At 39.1% G+C, this 16,188-nt stretch overlaps 1 long non-coding RNA gene across 1 annotated transcript in view; it reads left to right on the top strand.

The window, feature by feature from the left end:
* Nucleotides 1-2,648: 2,648 nt before the first annotated feature.
* Nucleotides 2,649-16,188, top strand: part of LOC108948390 (uncharacterized) — a 39,355-nt gene continuing 25,815 nt past the window's right edge. The window contains exon 1 of the long non-coding RNA XR_011415392.1: nucleotides 2,649-2,748. This is a non-coding gene — a long non-coding RNA (uncharacterized lncRNA). The remainder of the gene's footprint in view (nucleotides 2,749-16,188) is intronic.

Below are 16,188 nucleotides of genomic sequence, written 5' to 3'. Positions count from 1 at the left end.
TTTTCCCTGGCTTAATTAAATAAGAACAATAATCATCATTTCAGGAACTTACGATTTTTTCAACTTTTATTTTATAGTAACTCAAATACAATTTTTGATATTATATTTATGCATTTGTTTAATAAAATTTATACTTATTGCGCGTACAATGAGACTAGTTACACAATTAAAGGGTAAGCTAACAGTTACTCAAGGAAATCAAAGATGAAAAGACGTTAATTCTCAAGCCGTTTCATTAGTGAAACTTTTCGTATTCTACACCTCCTGCCTATTTAGTACAAAAGGCTCATGTGCTGAACCACAAGACTTAGATAACGATCAAGCAATAAAGCTCCACCAACCAACAAGTCAACTTAGAACGACAGAATGAAGAAGTTAGCCGGAAAGAGTGCTGCTTTGAAATCATATTCATTTAGTCTTTGTGGCAATTAGTGCGTTCACTTTAAAATTAGATGTGAACCTGAACATGGATCGCAACAGTTGGCGAATGAATCGTGGTGGTGGAATGCTTATTATAACTGCCAAAAAGAATGATACCGCGATAGTTTCTGCTACAGCTTGGAAAGTAGTAGCTTCGGGCACATATATATGAGAGCTGATTTTAGTTATAGTAATTTTTTCATTTGAATTGACACTTAAATTGTTGGATGTTTCAGGTAGGAAAGAGTTGTGTCATCAAGTGTGGTACTTCTGCAATCTGCAGGAGTTCTTTAGGGTTAATTAATTAGAATTTCTGAATACTGGTAAAAAGTTTCACAGTATACTCTTCAGTGGAAAAAAGTATTACCTTTGTGCTTAAATGTTGATACTATATATACAAAGAGAACCTTATGCAGTTGAGTTTCATAACTTTTAGTTCCAATGTGGTAAAACATGCAGTTTAGCGAGTTATATTTTTCATGATTTTTCTTTCTCTTGGGACTCTATTTTTTTCCATGGGAGGAGAGGAAGCTGATTTTAATGCATAAATATAGTAAGTTCATTGATCTTTTATTCTTTCTTTTTCTTTTTGACATTTCAGTTTTACTGCTCTAATAACCATAACATGACAGGTGTGTTCAAATGTTATTTTATGGGTATTTATAATTTTGTGGGTCTGAGTCTTCAAATGCACACAAGATGAATTCTCTGGTGAAGAAGCTCATTGTGCATTTATTTGCTTTATGGATGACATAAAGGGGAAACAAGGCCAAACTGGAAAGGATATTATAGAGTTTTCGAGAGCTAAATTGCACCTTTGTGGAATATTTCAAAGCTTGTGCTGAAAGAGATGCTAAAGCTAAGCTGCGGGGGGGGGGGGGGAGTCAATTACTAGCTAGGTTCAACTCATTTAGATTACCAAATGTACATTAAACAAAGTTGTGCATCCTTTTTCTTTTTGGTTCTTTTATTTTATTTTTGCTGCTCCTTCTCTTTGTTTCTTTTTTTAGTCAATCTATGGCTTATGCTTATTAATATATTAGTTCTACAAGCGTCTATTTTCCCCCTCATTATACAACAACTAGTCAATTATTATGCCTGAAATAACGTTTCCATTATAGCTCCATAATTTCCGTCATAAATGAAATAAGAAAAAGAGAATTTTGGTAACGTAAAAGAACAATCCTCTTGCCTCTGGAAAAGTCACAATCAAATAATTACATTTAAACTTAAAAATGTAACGGTCGGGTCTTAATTGCACCTTTACTCATTATCTTTAACCTATGTAATTAGGGTTCTTCAAATTAAATAAGATCAGCATGTCAAGGTAATCACATGATAATATTTGGTCTTTTTGCTTTCTAACTTCGAACCTTATTTTACTTTCTTCTGAACATGTTTTAGTTCGCGGTCTACTTCATATTCAACAAAATATTTATCTTTAGAACTAATTTTTTATGAGGTATATACCTATTGAATTATTGAACCACAAGCTACTTGTATTTGTTAGTAGTACTGAGATTCTCTCTTAGCACATTAGTAACTGTAATTATTAATAGTAATAATAAGACTATTCTCTCTTAGCACATTAGCAGTTACAAATTGATCTTCTCAAATTAACATCCACAATCCAGATGGTGCAAAGGCCTTTGACATTTTTTTGAATGCTAGCTAAAGGTTTTTTAGGCTATGTATGAATGAGTACTTGAGTTGAAATAAATTATTTTTTAAAAGAAGTATTGAAGTTGAAGCAAAAACTAACAATAATATAAGTAGATATCATGTAGTTCACTTGGCAGAAAACATTCCTGAAATTTAAAGACATACGAGTCATGAATATAACGAACAATAAGTTGGTCATTTGGTTTTTGATGCTTTTAGATTCTTTAGTTTTCATTTGATTTTTCATTTTTTTTCTCAACAGAATAAAACATACGAAGACATATTTAGTAGTGAAAATTTTCTTTGCTGATTTTCAGATTCGATAATGAAAAATGCAGTTCATATAACATATAATTCCAATCTATCTATCTATATATGAATAAAGCTGGGTCTAAGAGAGACTGATGTGGCACCTCTCTTAGCCCAGCATTGGCATTTATCTTTATTGTTATTTTTTTTTGATATTTTACCTTCTAACAATAATGAAAAAAAGCGTTCCAATAAAGAAAATTCAACAGTCGCTACAAAAGAAACGTCGTTTCCCTGCAAAAGAAACGGCCGCTTCTTTTACTCCTCTTAAACGGCTCTTCTCTTCCTCCTTTTCGCAAATCTCCTCTTCCCTTGAAGTGTCTTCTTCTTTCCCCCTTCTTCCTCCCATCGCCCAAAGTAAAATTCTTCGTTTTGCTCTTTAATATTTTAAATTTTCCCTTGAATTTCTGTTTCTCTTATTTTTACTATTGCTAGAGGTAAATCGCCTCTCTCTGATTTTGTGATTTGCTTATCTTTTTCTTATTTTTGAGATTTATTTGGTGTGTATTCCCTGTGTCACTATATCCAATATTCTGGGTTTCTGCGGGATAGATTTAGTTTCATCAAGTCATATAGATCAAACTGAATAAACGGAAGCCGCTTACATATTCTTTTCGGGACAATGAAGTGATATTTTGTGCTTACTCTTTAGTCTTTACTAATGCTTTTTGTAGTTCGTCATGCTTTAGGATTCGTGACTCTCAACATGTATGGCTACACATCTTTTTTTCCCTCAAATATTTTGGTTAGTTTCAAATATCAAATTATTGCTTCAAATTGTATATTGTACGCTATGGGGCTTGGCATGTCTGGTCTGTATTGTTTTTGGCCTGACATTGATCAATTAAGACAATCATAATCCACGAAAGACGCGCGAGAGGATTTCGAAGTGCAACATATTTACTAGGTCAATTATCAATGATAATTGTTGTCTCCTATTTAGAGGATTGTACTATAGTAATATTTGTGGGTAAATATCAATGCTTAATTTTCCTTTGCTATGTAATAACGAGAATTATTTTGCTTTTCTTTTACCCAGATTGATTTTCTGATGATTAATTGTGTGTTCATGTCACGACCCAAAATTCAACCAGTTGTGGTGGCACCTAACCCAAACCGCTAGGTAAGCCAATTAACAACAATCTAATTCAATGAGGTTTACTGAGAAAATAAATGAAGAAATAACTGAACTTTTATACAAGAAATTTCCCAATGAATAGTAGAGAAGTCATGAGCCACTAGAACTTAGATTTTTACAAAACTGAATTAAAATAATTATAACATCTGTTTGAAATGTAAATGAACAAAATCTGAATTTAATGCTACCAAGGACAAGTGATAGCCATAACTGGAACTCAGGTACATCTTCAATGTCAGCCCTCGCCGAACACAACATCAACAAGACAAGGATCTGCACGCAAGGTGCACAGGTGTAGTATGAGTACAACTGACTCCATGTACTCAATAAATATCCTAACTAACCTCGGCGAGATAAAAGAAGCAAGAACTTTAGATGATACTCACTAACACCTGTGCAGTTCAAAATTTCAACAAATATGGATGTAACGATCCAACCGATCGTTTTGACTGTTAGAACCCCGTTCCCAAAAATAAGACTCCATGTATGTGCTTTTAATGATTTAGGACTTGCGGGGATGGTTGGTTCGGGACTTGGAAGTGTTCAGGTTGAAATCGGAACACTTGATTCCTTAAGTTGGCTTTAAAGTGCTAAGTTTGACTTCGGTCAACATTTTGAGAAAATAATCCCGGAATTGGGATTTGACGGTTCCAATAGCTCTGTATGATGATTTTGGACTTAGGATCGTGTTCAGAATTTTATTTGGAAGTCCGTGATTAAATTAGGCTTGAAATGGCTAAAACAAGAATTTAAGTTTGAAAGTTTGACCGGGGAGTTAACTTTTTGATATCGGGGTCGGAATCCAGTTCCGAAAATTTTTATAGATCTGTTATGTTATTTATGACTTGTGTACAAAATTTGAGGTCAACCGAACTTGATTTGATAGGTTTCGGTACCTAATGTAGAAGTTGGAAATCTTAAGTTTCATTAAGCTTGAATTGGAGGATGATTCGTAGTTTTAGCGTTGTTTTGTGTGATTTGAAGGTTCGACTAAGTTCGTATGATGTATTGGGACTTGTTGGTATAATTGATTGAGGTCCCGGGGGGTTCGGGTGAGTTTCGGACGACTAACGGATCACTTTTGGCCTTTGGGAGACTGCTGATAGCTGTTGGTATTTTTCTTCTGATTTCCTTATACGCGATCGCGTAAGTTGGTCTGCGATCACGTAGGGTAATTTAGACAAAGGTGAATTTGTTCTACGCGATCGCGTGAATGGGGTTGCGATCGCGTAGAAGGAATCACTAGGCAGAGAGTTTAAGATTTTCCATTTTTAACGATTTGAAACTCGGATTTGGACGATTTTTGGGAGATTTTCAGAGAAAATAATGGGGTAAGTATTCTTAACTCAATATTGGTTAAATTACCCGATTCCATCACTGTTTTTATCATTAATTGGTGAATTGAGTTGGAAAAAGTTTAAAAACCCTCTTGGATAGATTTGAGGATTTGAGGGCAGAATTATTATCAGAATTTAGAAATTTTGGTATGGGTAGACTCGTGGTTGAGTAGGCGCTCATATTTCGTATCTTTCGCTGAATTTCCGAGACGTGGGCCCCACGGACGATTTTAAATTAATTTTGGACTTTTATTGAAAAATGTAGTTTTTTCTTATAGAATTTATTTCTATAATTTTTAGTGATCGTATCGAATTATTTTTGGCTAGATTCTAGCCAGACAGAGTTGGATAATCATGGAAAAGGCCTTCTAGTGGATTAAATTGGAGCAAATTGAGGTAAGTCTCTTGTCTAATCTTGTGAGGGGGAAATTACCCCATAGGTAATTAAAGTAATAATTGTTGCTAATTGTGGGGGCTACGTACGCACGAGGTGACGAGAGTCCTTGAGTAGCTACTATCAATGCTAAAGTCCGGGTAGTTTAGGACTCAAAGTATGAATTATTCGTGTAAATTTTATTTTTTGTTTAATTAATATTATTTGATATATATATATATATATATATATATATATATATATATATATATATATATATATATATGAATTGTTAGATAAGAATATTAAAGGATAGAAATCTCATATGCTTGATTTTCTGTTTAAATTAATTAATTATTAAAAGAAATTATTCATTCCTCTCGAATTGATCTTATAATAAATATACTCTCCTTCCGGAGGTACATAAGAAAATGTCCTCATTTCTTGTGGAGCGAGCCGAATGCCTCGGCAGGATTGAAGCATCTATGGATCGTGTCGTACATCCCTCGGCAGTGTACACGACACTCTGGATCGGACCGTACGACCTCGGCAGAAATCATGCTTAATAATAATACTTACACGATACTTTGATAGTTTATTGCAGCTTGTGAAGCTAATTGATAAATTGGAAATCTTTAAAATTTAATGAATTATTATCCCTGCTTGTTAAGGAATTATTGTTCTTCCTGTAAATGAGACTAATGGATAAATTGGAAATTTATCGGGAATTGAAGGAATTTAATTAATATATTGAGAATTTTTTAAATTGAAGGAATTTAATTATTTCTGATGGTTCAATAAAAATTATTGTTAACTCTGTGAATCATGGTGATAAAAATATTTTTGCTTTTATGTTACTTATTTTTATTGACCCTTAGTGAGTGTCAAGGTCGACCATCTCGTCTCTACCTCTTCGAGATTAGGCTTGATACTTACTGGGTACACGTTGTTTACATACTCATGCTGCACTTGCTGTATATTTTATTGTGCAGGTAGATATATGTCTAGCGGCCTTGTGGGCGCAGAGGTGTAGTTAATAATTGTGGGGACATAGGTGAGCTGCATTCTATATTACGATCCGCAGCCAACAGAGTCTCTTTCAGAGTTATTATATTTTTCCTGTCTAATTTGTATTCCGGACAGATGCTGTATTTTATTTTAACTCCCTAGTAAATGCTCATGTACTTGTGACACCGGGTTTTGGGATGATCATGGGTTGCATCGTATTGAAAATTTTAAAGATATTATTACGGATTTTGTAAACTTTATCTTCTGCTATTTAATTGAGGGGGAGAAACTATGACTTCAAAAAAAATATTAAAATGAGAATTTATTTAGTATTTATTGTTGGCTTGCCTGATAGCGGTGTCCGGCGCCATCACGACCTTTATGGATTTTGGGTTGTGACAACATAGTATCAGAGCACTAGGTTCACTTAGGTCTCACGAGTCATGAGCAAGTCTAGTAGAGTCTTGCGGATCGGTACGGAGACGTCTGTACTTATCTTCGAGAGGCTACAGAACTGTTAGGAATACTTCCCTTTTTGATTCCTCATTGTGCGATTCGATTCCTTTGAGGCTTATGCCTTCATTTCCTTCCTATTCAATCTTATGCGACGTGAAGCGCTTATTATAAATTAGGGATCGAGAAAATTTTTAATGGTACTACAGATGTAGTGCAAGATGCTTCTCCCTGTGTAATTAATTGGGCTATTGTCGTCGCCTTGCGGAAGGCTGCTATGTCATTTCAAGTTAAGTATCAGTACTACCTAAGGTTTTGAGATTTGGCATTGATTTTTATGACGATTTGTGCACTGTTATCGCACAGTGTTTATGTAATGGTAAAATGTCTGTTTATGTGTCAGGGCAGTAAACGACTTGAAAGAAGGTTTTTTCTCAGTACATGATTCAGAAGTTCCATGTTTTATTTCCAGCAGAGAAAAGGCAATCGGACTATAAATGTTCAGGTTTGGGTTGATGGAGTAACAAAGCTTGATATTTTTGAGCGTGGTAGAGTTCTCAATTGTGATGTGGTGTCATTGCCTTGTTAAATGTGTTAAGGTTCGCCGGTGTTATGGTTTTCTTCAACTCGCCTTCACGACGGGGTGTTAGGAATTGGTGTAGGGAAAGCAGTTGTTAGAGATCGCGATGTGCAGTGGTTCAGGATTGAAGCGGTGTTCCTAGTGTTGATGGCTCGAGAAGGATGATCCTCGAAAAGTTTTAAAGTTGGTAACGACCTATTGGTTCAAGTGCTACAGAAACGGATTTTGAGTTAAGGCAACAACTGTGCAGCAAAAGATGAGGAAGGACATGTGGAAGGTGTCTTGTGGTGGTTAAGTTTTTAGGAGGCCAAGTGTAAGAAACAGAAGTTGAGTAGTTGCTTAAAGGAGAGGATTTGACCAAAGTGGGAGAGTGTCAAGGTAGTATATGGGTTACGTGGTAGGATAACTACACGGCTTGAGGAAAGTTTGAAGTGATTTGGGATTCATGGTGGACAGTGACTAGGTCTACGGGCTTAATTTGGAATATTGGCTGCTAAATTGAGGAAGATTGGGTGTGACAGGAGGGAGTTGCTTGATATGAAGAAGGATACAACATGACTTTGGATTGGAATATATTGTCGCACCTTTAGTTGACGTCCATGAGGAGTTAACGGACTGGTGCATCTGGTGAATGAGCTCGGACTCAGGATTATCTACTAATTTCATAGTAATTGCACCTAGTACAGCGACATTGGAATATGTCAGCATGTAATTTCCGCATGTGGGTTATCTCCTGTGAGCAGGTTAGCGGTCGCGTGGTGTTGATGAAGCTTCTGCGAAGAACTCTACTGGCTACCTGGTAAGATATTTAATATGTAAATGTGGCTAGTGGTTCGGAGTGTTTATTAAAGGTTAATAGAAGGATTTCGAGAAATTTGGGCGAGTTGCGTGTGCAGGGTCATGTCAATGATGAAGAAAGAATCTCGGTGGATTCCAGAATTTGGTAAATGTAGCTTCAAGCTAAGTGGGAGCCACAGTCTATGATTAGATTGCGTAGGGTCAACTTGTACGGTTTCTGGTTATCGGTGTATTGGCAGGTCATTACGACTAAGGAAAGAAAACATCGGTGGTAATTTGAGCAAAGGATTTGAGGAATGTGTGCCATATTTGGCCTTATCGATTCATGTTCAGGCTTTGGGAAGACTCAGAGTTTATGCTTTGTGTAGATGTAATGCACAGGGAAAGTAAGACAGTCGGATGTTTCCTTGAGAAAGTGTCCATGTGCTAGCAGGGCCTTAGAGTTAATAATGTTTGCGAACAAGTCAGAGCAAGTGACTCTCAATAACGGTCTTAGTGGGTTCAAAAAAAAAAGTGCGGTGCCTAAGAATCTCGAGTCCGTAGTATGGTTGAGAATCGAGCTTTTGCAGCAGATTATGAAACGGGACTTGGAGTACTCTGCGTTATCTTCAGATTATGGTGTAGCATTAGAGAAATGGAAGAAAAATAACTTCGGATTCATAAAAGAAGTATCAGAATGGGTGTACCAGTTGAAGATGTAAAAGTGCGCACAAGGAGGGGTATGAGATGATTCGTGGGTTTTGAAATAGCGTGGTCTCGTGAAATAAGGTCACTCGGGATGAGTGTGGATTTGAGTTTGTGATGTAATGAATGGAGCTATTATTATTTCTAAGGCAAGTTGAGAATAAATTGAGAAAAGAAAATACGGGTCAGCTAACAATGGTTGAATTGGCATGATGGTGGCAATGATCAGTTTCTTCAGCGCATTGAGTTATGCATGTGATTTGTGGCGGTACGTGCGAGGCTTGACGATCGCCGTAATTGATTTTTATTTGGAGGAATTCAAGTTTTATGGCATGTTATGTGTAGATGGATCCCGGGAGAGTTATGGTGGTTTAAATCACTACTTGAGGAGTTTATTTCCTGCGGATATGGGAATTCAGTCGCGTGTTGCAATAGTTCTCCTGAATTGAGTGAAGCAAAAGGTTGCTATATGATGAAGTTTTGGGTCTATTAGTGGTTCAAGAGTTATGATAGAATTCTTGTACTCTTGCGTATTGGCATGCTAGGTACAGGGAACGGCATGGGAATTTGGAAGTTGAGGATCGAGGTTGCAGTTCGGTTTTGACAAGAATGTCACAAGCTCGGATGAGCAGGAAAATGATTTAGATGTTTAAAGTAAGATGGTATTGTTTTCGGCGTCACCTAAGGTCAATGTCAGGTGTAAGAGACCTTGTGTATTGATTTGTGGATTCTTGATATGCTTTACAACATTAGTGTGACCGGTGGCATGGATGTGTAGACTTGTTACCTCATGCAGAAGGTCGTGGAAGTGTGTCCCACAGAAAGATTGTGTAAGAGTGGCATGTAGTCACTTGATTGAGTGAAGATTGAAACCAAGTATGAAGATTGTGGTAATATCGCTGATTCGAGAATTTATGCCTGGAGGGCGCTCGGTTCATTTGGTTGTGGACTGTGGAAGTTGTTCCAGTTATGATGGTTGCTCTTGTGTGTTATGGGAAAAATGGTTATTATAGATCCTTGAAAGGTTATTAGCCTAGTACGGTGCGATCAGAATCGGCTTGAGGTCTGTGGATGGACTTAAATATGAATATGGCTCTATATCAGGCCGGATGTGTTCATTTCAGCATAAGCGCTCCCTATGGAGGAGTATTCGAACGTTGGATGTCGTTTCGTCGTCGATTATTTCATGTAATACTATATTGTGCCGTGTGAGTTGTAAAACGGATTGATAAATATCTTATGTGTTATGGTTCCGCGTAGCAATGGTGTTATGTGAGCAGGATGACTCTCGAGATTTAGATCATATATCGCACCATAGTTGTGCTCGAGTTTTGTAGAGTACGGCGCTGCCAGTCCTCCCAGGGATGGTATCATGCACTTAGCATGCTTGTGTCTTGTTACAAACCAAATTCGCATACCATAGATCACGTCGTAAGTTAGTCGATGTAAATCCAAGAAGAGATTATCTTTGAGATGATAAGAAGTTAATCCTATTGGTCTTAAACGATACAAGGGTGTATAAGAGTGGTTAACAAATATTAGAAGTTAAACGAATCAAGGATGTTGTAACCCGTATTTTCGGATAACACTAGAGGTGATTAACTGTCCCAAGAGGTCTTGTTTTAATGTATTTGAATCATATAATATCCGCATCATAAGTCTTGAAGTCAAGCGAGTTATGAAATAAAAGTCGATAAAAGTTGTCGCAACTTAGGTTTATAATTTTACTTAAACTTTAGGTCAAATGTTACTGTATTTTTCTCCCAATGTGCTTGGAATTATGGGGTGATCTACCTATCAAATTGAAGATCTATGAGTCTAGTTTCCAACGCATTAAACCGTTCGTTGATACGATCTCGGAATAGAGAGATATTCGCGTTTTCGCGAGAGTGCGCCAAGCTGCTCTCTATGGGGCCCACAAAGGCGGTTTAAGACATATGGACATATATAAGATACCTCAACCCCGTTTTAAGTCATTATTTTTCAGTATATTCAGACCTTATAACCCTAAAAACAGTCTCTCAAGGTTCTCTCATGATCCAAGACCCAAACAAAGGGCAAACAACACAAATCAAATATCGGGAATCCCGTGGCGCTAGTAAGTTTCTTGTTCTTCTTGTTGTTGCCGATTTTTGTGTTGTTCCAGCTCGTGTGGGAGGTTGTTTTAAGTGTTTTATGTCCTGTAAATACACCTTAAAGTTTTTAATATCAACCCTAGGTGATTTCAAGTCTTCTAAAGTAATTCTAGTGCCGAAAAATCCGAATTAATTGCTAGTTTCGCTTCCTTGTTCTTGTGGCAGAATTGAAGGGATATTTCGTAGAAAATTAAGGTCAAATTGGAGTTGTTCTTTCTGTTTAAAGGTAAGGAACCTCTTACTCTATATATATTTAAGATTATCCAAGTTGCAGCTAAGTCGTTGAAGCTAGAACTTGTGAAATATATATCGAAAAGCTTGGTAGTAATGTTGTTGGTTGGTGGACTGTTTTGGAGGCTCAATATGATTATTAATGATGTTGTTTGGGCTGTTTGGTGATTGTATTGACTTGTGGGAAGTCATATAAATAGGGGAGGTGCTGTCCGTTTCATCGTAAAATAGGTTGTGGTCGATACATAATAGTTACGACGCTTAAACGATAATAATAGTGTCATTTGTCTTATTGTAGACTAAGGAGTCGTGACATTTGCATAGCTTGAGGTTGGGCAGTATATACAAGGTATGTGAGGCTATCCCCTTCATTCTTTTGCACGACTCCGATTGTACATAATATAATGAACGAGCTCCCAAAGATACTCTACTCTTAGAAGCTAGCAGTACTTACATTGCTGCCCTTCTTATGAAATGATTGGTATTGATGTTACTTCTCTTATTCTTATATTATCAATGTTGTTGGTAGTTCCTGATTCTTATAAGTTTCTTGATGAAGAGTTAATCCTAATAACGTGTACGAAGGATACCGACCTTACGTCACTTCGAAAGGTTCAAAATGTGATTCCAATGAGTCCAGCATGCATCATATATATGTATCTATTTTACTCTACCGAGCCACGCTATAGTTGGCCGGGTATGGCACCTATTGTGCAACCACTGATCAGTTGGGTTTTACCGAGCTCCACGTGGCCGGGTACGATTCTACCGAGCCCTATGATGGCCGGGTACGTTTTACCGAGCCTATTACGGCCGGGTATGATATGATGATGATGATGCCCACAAAGGCATATGTTTTAAAAGTTTATGTATATATATATGTATGTATCATGTATTTCATGTTAGTAGCCCTCAGAGGTACCCAGATGTCACAGGTTGTATATTCTCTATCCATGTTTACATTATTGTTCTTACTTATGCTTTCTTGTCTCACATACTCAGCACTTTATTCGTACTGACGTCCTTTTTATTTGTGGACGCTGCATGTCGTGCTGCAGGTCCTGATAGACAGGTAGACGTAGCTCCCCCACCACAATAGGCTGTCCAGTTCAGCGGTTATTGGCGAGATCCCTTCTCCGGACTTGCCGTGGTCTTGGTATGCATTTTTGTTATAGACCTTATGGGTATGTCGGGGCCCTGTTCCGGCAATGTTGTAGCACTTATGTTCTTTTAGAGGCTCATAGACAGGTGTCGACTTATGTATGGTTTAGAATGCCTTTTCAGCTGATTTTTGTTGTATAGTCTTTCATGGCATCATGATAGCTCGTACCTTATATATAGTTTCTTGACAGTCTTGTCGTCCCATGTTATGTATGTTCATGACATTATCTTTCATTGTTGGATGTTCATGATCCATGTCTACTATTTATATTGATCTTGTCGACCCTTAAAGATAATAAGGAAGGTTAGATAAAATGTACGTTGGTGCTCGGCAAGTATGGTCCGGGTGCTAGTCATGACCCTCCAGTTGGGTCGTGACAAACTTGGTATCAGAGCAAGTCTGTCCTAGGGGTTGTCTATGAGCCGTGTCTAGTAGAGTTTTGATTATGGATGTGTAGCGCGCCACATTTATAATCAGGAGGCTACGTGACATCTAGGGTTGTTACCTTCTTCCTGAATCTAGATCGTGCGTAGAGTTGAGTAGTAAGTGTTCATATCTAATATTCACCTTGTTTTCTTTCAGCGATGCCTTCGACTAGGAAGCAAGCGATTAGTAAACGGCTTGATACAGCTGTGGGAGAGGGTAACATTCAGGTGCCTCCAGTCAGAGCAGGCCAAAGTGAGGCTCAGAGTGAGATGCCGTCTCATACCTCTCTGTCTCCTCCCGAGGATATTAGGAGGCACCCAGTACATCCAGTTCCTCCGTCTGGCACTACAGACCATGATATGCGCAGTGCGGTGCAATTGTTGACTAGCTTGGTAGCTGCTCAGGCTCAGAGGCAGAATACCGGTGCTGCTGATAAACCGGTTAGTGCGAGAGTTTGTGATTTTATTAATCTAGACCCTCCAGTGTTTACCGGATCAGACCCCAAGGAGGACCCACAAATATTTATTGATCAGATTCATCGTACATTGCGGGTTATGCATGCTAGTGATACGGAGGCAGTAGAGTTGGCTTCTTATCGGTTACGGGATTTAGCGGTTTTCTGGTATGATAGTTGGGAGAGATCTAGGGGTCCGAACGCTCCTCCAGCCGTGTGGAAGGAATTTTCTGAGGCCTTTCTTCGTCACTACTTGCCAGTTGAGATACGACGAGCTAGAGCTGATAAGTTCTTGAACCTTCGACAGGGTAATATGAGTGTACGAGAGTATAGTATACAGTTTGATTCTTTAGCAAGGTATGCTCCCCATATGGTGTCAGAGATGAGTGATAGGGTGCATCTGTTCGTGAACGGGTTGGGACCACATCTGATAAATGAGTGCACAACAGCCTCCTTGGTAGAGGGCATGGATATTTCCCGTATTCAGGCTTATGCCCAGACCCTAGAGGATCGTAAGCGCCAGCAAAGGGCAGATAGGGAGCAGGATAGGGGCCAGCATAAGAGGGCAAGATTTGCAGGGTATTCTGATGAGTTCAGAGGCAGTATCAGGCCCCAATCTTCGAGGAGTTCGGCGCCACCTGTAGCTAGTGCTCCTCCACAGTTTCAGAGGCCTCGGTATGATCGATTTACCTATTCTGGTTCAGGTCAGAGTTCGAGGGCATCAGGCTCACAATTTCATAGAGATACTAGTCAGACGAGACCCCCAACACCTCGTTGTGATCAGTGCGGCAAGGCCCACTTTGGACTGTGCCGTCGAGGTTCCGATGCGTGCTATTCTTGCGGACAGCGTGGCCATATGATGCGGGATTGTCCTAACAGAGGAGGTGGTGGTATGGCTCAATCGACTGGATCTGTGTCTGGTTCTTCCTCATCAGTTCGACCTCCAGCACAAGGTTTTCAACAGTCGACAGGTCGTGGTAGAGGTAGAGGTTCAGTGCTGAGTTTGAGTGGTGCTCAAAATCGAACCTATGCTCTAATAGGTCGACAAGATCTCGAGTCATCTCCGGATGTTGTTACAGGTATATTGTCTGTGTTTTCTTATGATGTATATGTGCTAATTGATCCAGGATCTACCTTATCATATGTTACACCCTTTGTGGCTAATAAGTTTGGCATTGAACCTGAATTGATAAGTAAACCACTTGCGGTATCCACTCCGATAGGAGATTCTGTGATTGCTAGAAGGGTTTATAAAGGTTGCACTGTGATGATTTGTAGTCGTCAAACCTCGGCAAAGTTAGAAATGGTTGATTTTGATGTGATAATGGGAATGGACTGGTTGGCCTCATGCTATGCAAATGTTGACTGTCGTACGAAGATGGTTAGGTTTCAGTTTCCTTGTGAATCCGCCATTGAATGGAAGGGGAACATTGCTACGCCGAAAGGTAGGTTTATTTCCTATCTTAAGGCAAGGAAGATGATCTCAAAAGGTTACATTTATCATCTTGTTCGCGTTAGGGATGCGGAGGCGAAGCCGCCTACTCTACAATTAATCCCTGTGGTCAATGAATTTCCAGATATTTTCCCAGATGAACTCCCAGGCCTTCCTCCTGAAAGGGAGATTGAGTTTAGCATTGATGCATTGCCTGACACTCAACCGATCTCTATCCCTCCATACAGGATGGCCCCGGCAGAGTTGCGAGAGTTGAAGGCACAATTGAAGGACTTGCTGGATAAGGGTTTCATTAGGCCTAGCACTTCACCTTGGGGTGCGCCAGTCTTGTTCGTGCGGAAGAAAGATGGGTCGTTAAGGATGTGTATCAATTATCGACAGTTGAATAAGTTTACAATAAAGAACAAGTATCCACTTCCAAGAATTGATGACCTGTTTGACCAACTCCAGGGTGCCAAGTATTTCTCCAAGATTGACTTGCGTTCAGGGTATCATCAGGTGAGGGTTAAGGAGAAGGATATTCCAAAGACGGCCTTCCGGACAAGATATGGGCATTTTGAGTTCTTGGTGATGTCGTTCGGGCTAACAAATGCCCCAGTAGCTTTTATGGATCTCATGAATAGTGTATTCAGGCCCTATCTTGATGTGTTCGTGATCGTATTCATTGATGACATTCTGGTGTATTCTCGTTCGGAGGCGGAACATGCGGGCCACTTGCGGATAGTATTACAGACCCTTCAGGATCATAAGTTATATGCTAAGCTCTCTAAATGTGAATTCTGGCTGAACTCAGTAGCATTCCTTGGCCATGTGATATCTGATGAGGGTATTAGTGTCGACACTCAGAAGATCGATGCAGTGAAGAATTGGCCGAGACCTACAACACCGTTAGAAGTCCGCAGCTTCCTGGGGCTAGCAGGATATTATAGGCGGTTTGTAGAAGGGTTTTCCTCTATATCAGCACCATTGACTAAGTTAACACAGAAAGCTACCAAGTTCCAGTGGTCTGATGCTTGTGAACATAGTTTTCAGGAGCTAAAGAATCGATTGACATCCGCGCCAGTGCTCACTCTCCCAGAAGGAACAGAAGGTTATGTGGTATATTGTGATGCCTCAGGTATAGGTTTGGGGTGCGTATTGATGCAATGTGGGAAGGTGATTGCTTATGCATCAAGACAATTGAAGAAGCATGAAAAGAATTACCCGACTCATGATTTGGAATTGGCTGCAGTAATTTATGCTTTGAAGATATGGCGGCACTACTTATACGGCGTCCATGTTGACATCTACACAGATCACAAGAGTTTACAATACATCTTCAAGCAGAAGGAGTTGAATTTGAGGCAGCGTAGGTGGCTTGAATTACTGAAAGACTACGATGTCGAGATATTGTACCATCCCGGTAAAGCTAATGTTGTGGCAGACGCTCTCAGCCGTAAGTCAATGGGAAGCTTAATACATATTGAGGCAGGTAGACAAGGGTTGACCAAAGAGCTTCACCAGCTGGCCAATATGAGAATCAGATTGTTGGACTCTGATGACGGAGGTGTTACTGTACAGAATAC

This window comes from Nicotiana tomentosiformis, chromosome 4, assembly GCF_000390325.3.
Source record: "Nicotiana tomentosiformis chromosome 4, ASM39032v3, whole genome shotgun sequence".
NCBI classification, from domain to species: domain Eukaryota; kingdom Viridiplantae; phylum Streptophyta; class Magnoliopsida; order Solanales; family Solanaceae; genus Nicotiana; species Nicotiana tomentosiformis.
Note: the sequence above shows the minus strand (reverse complement) of the source record. Positions and strands in the feature narration are given on the sequence as shown.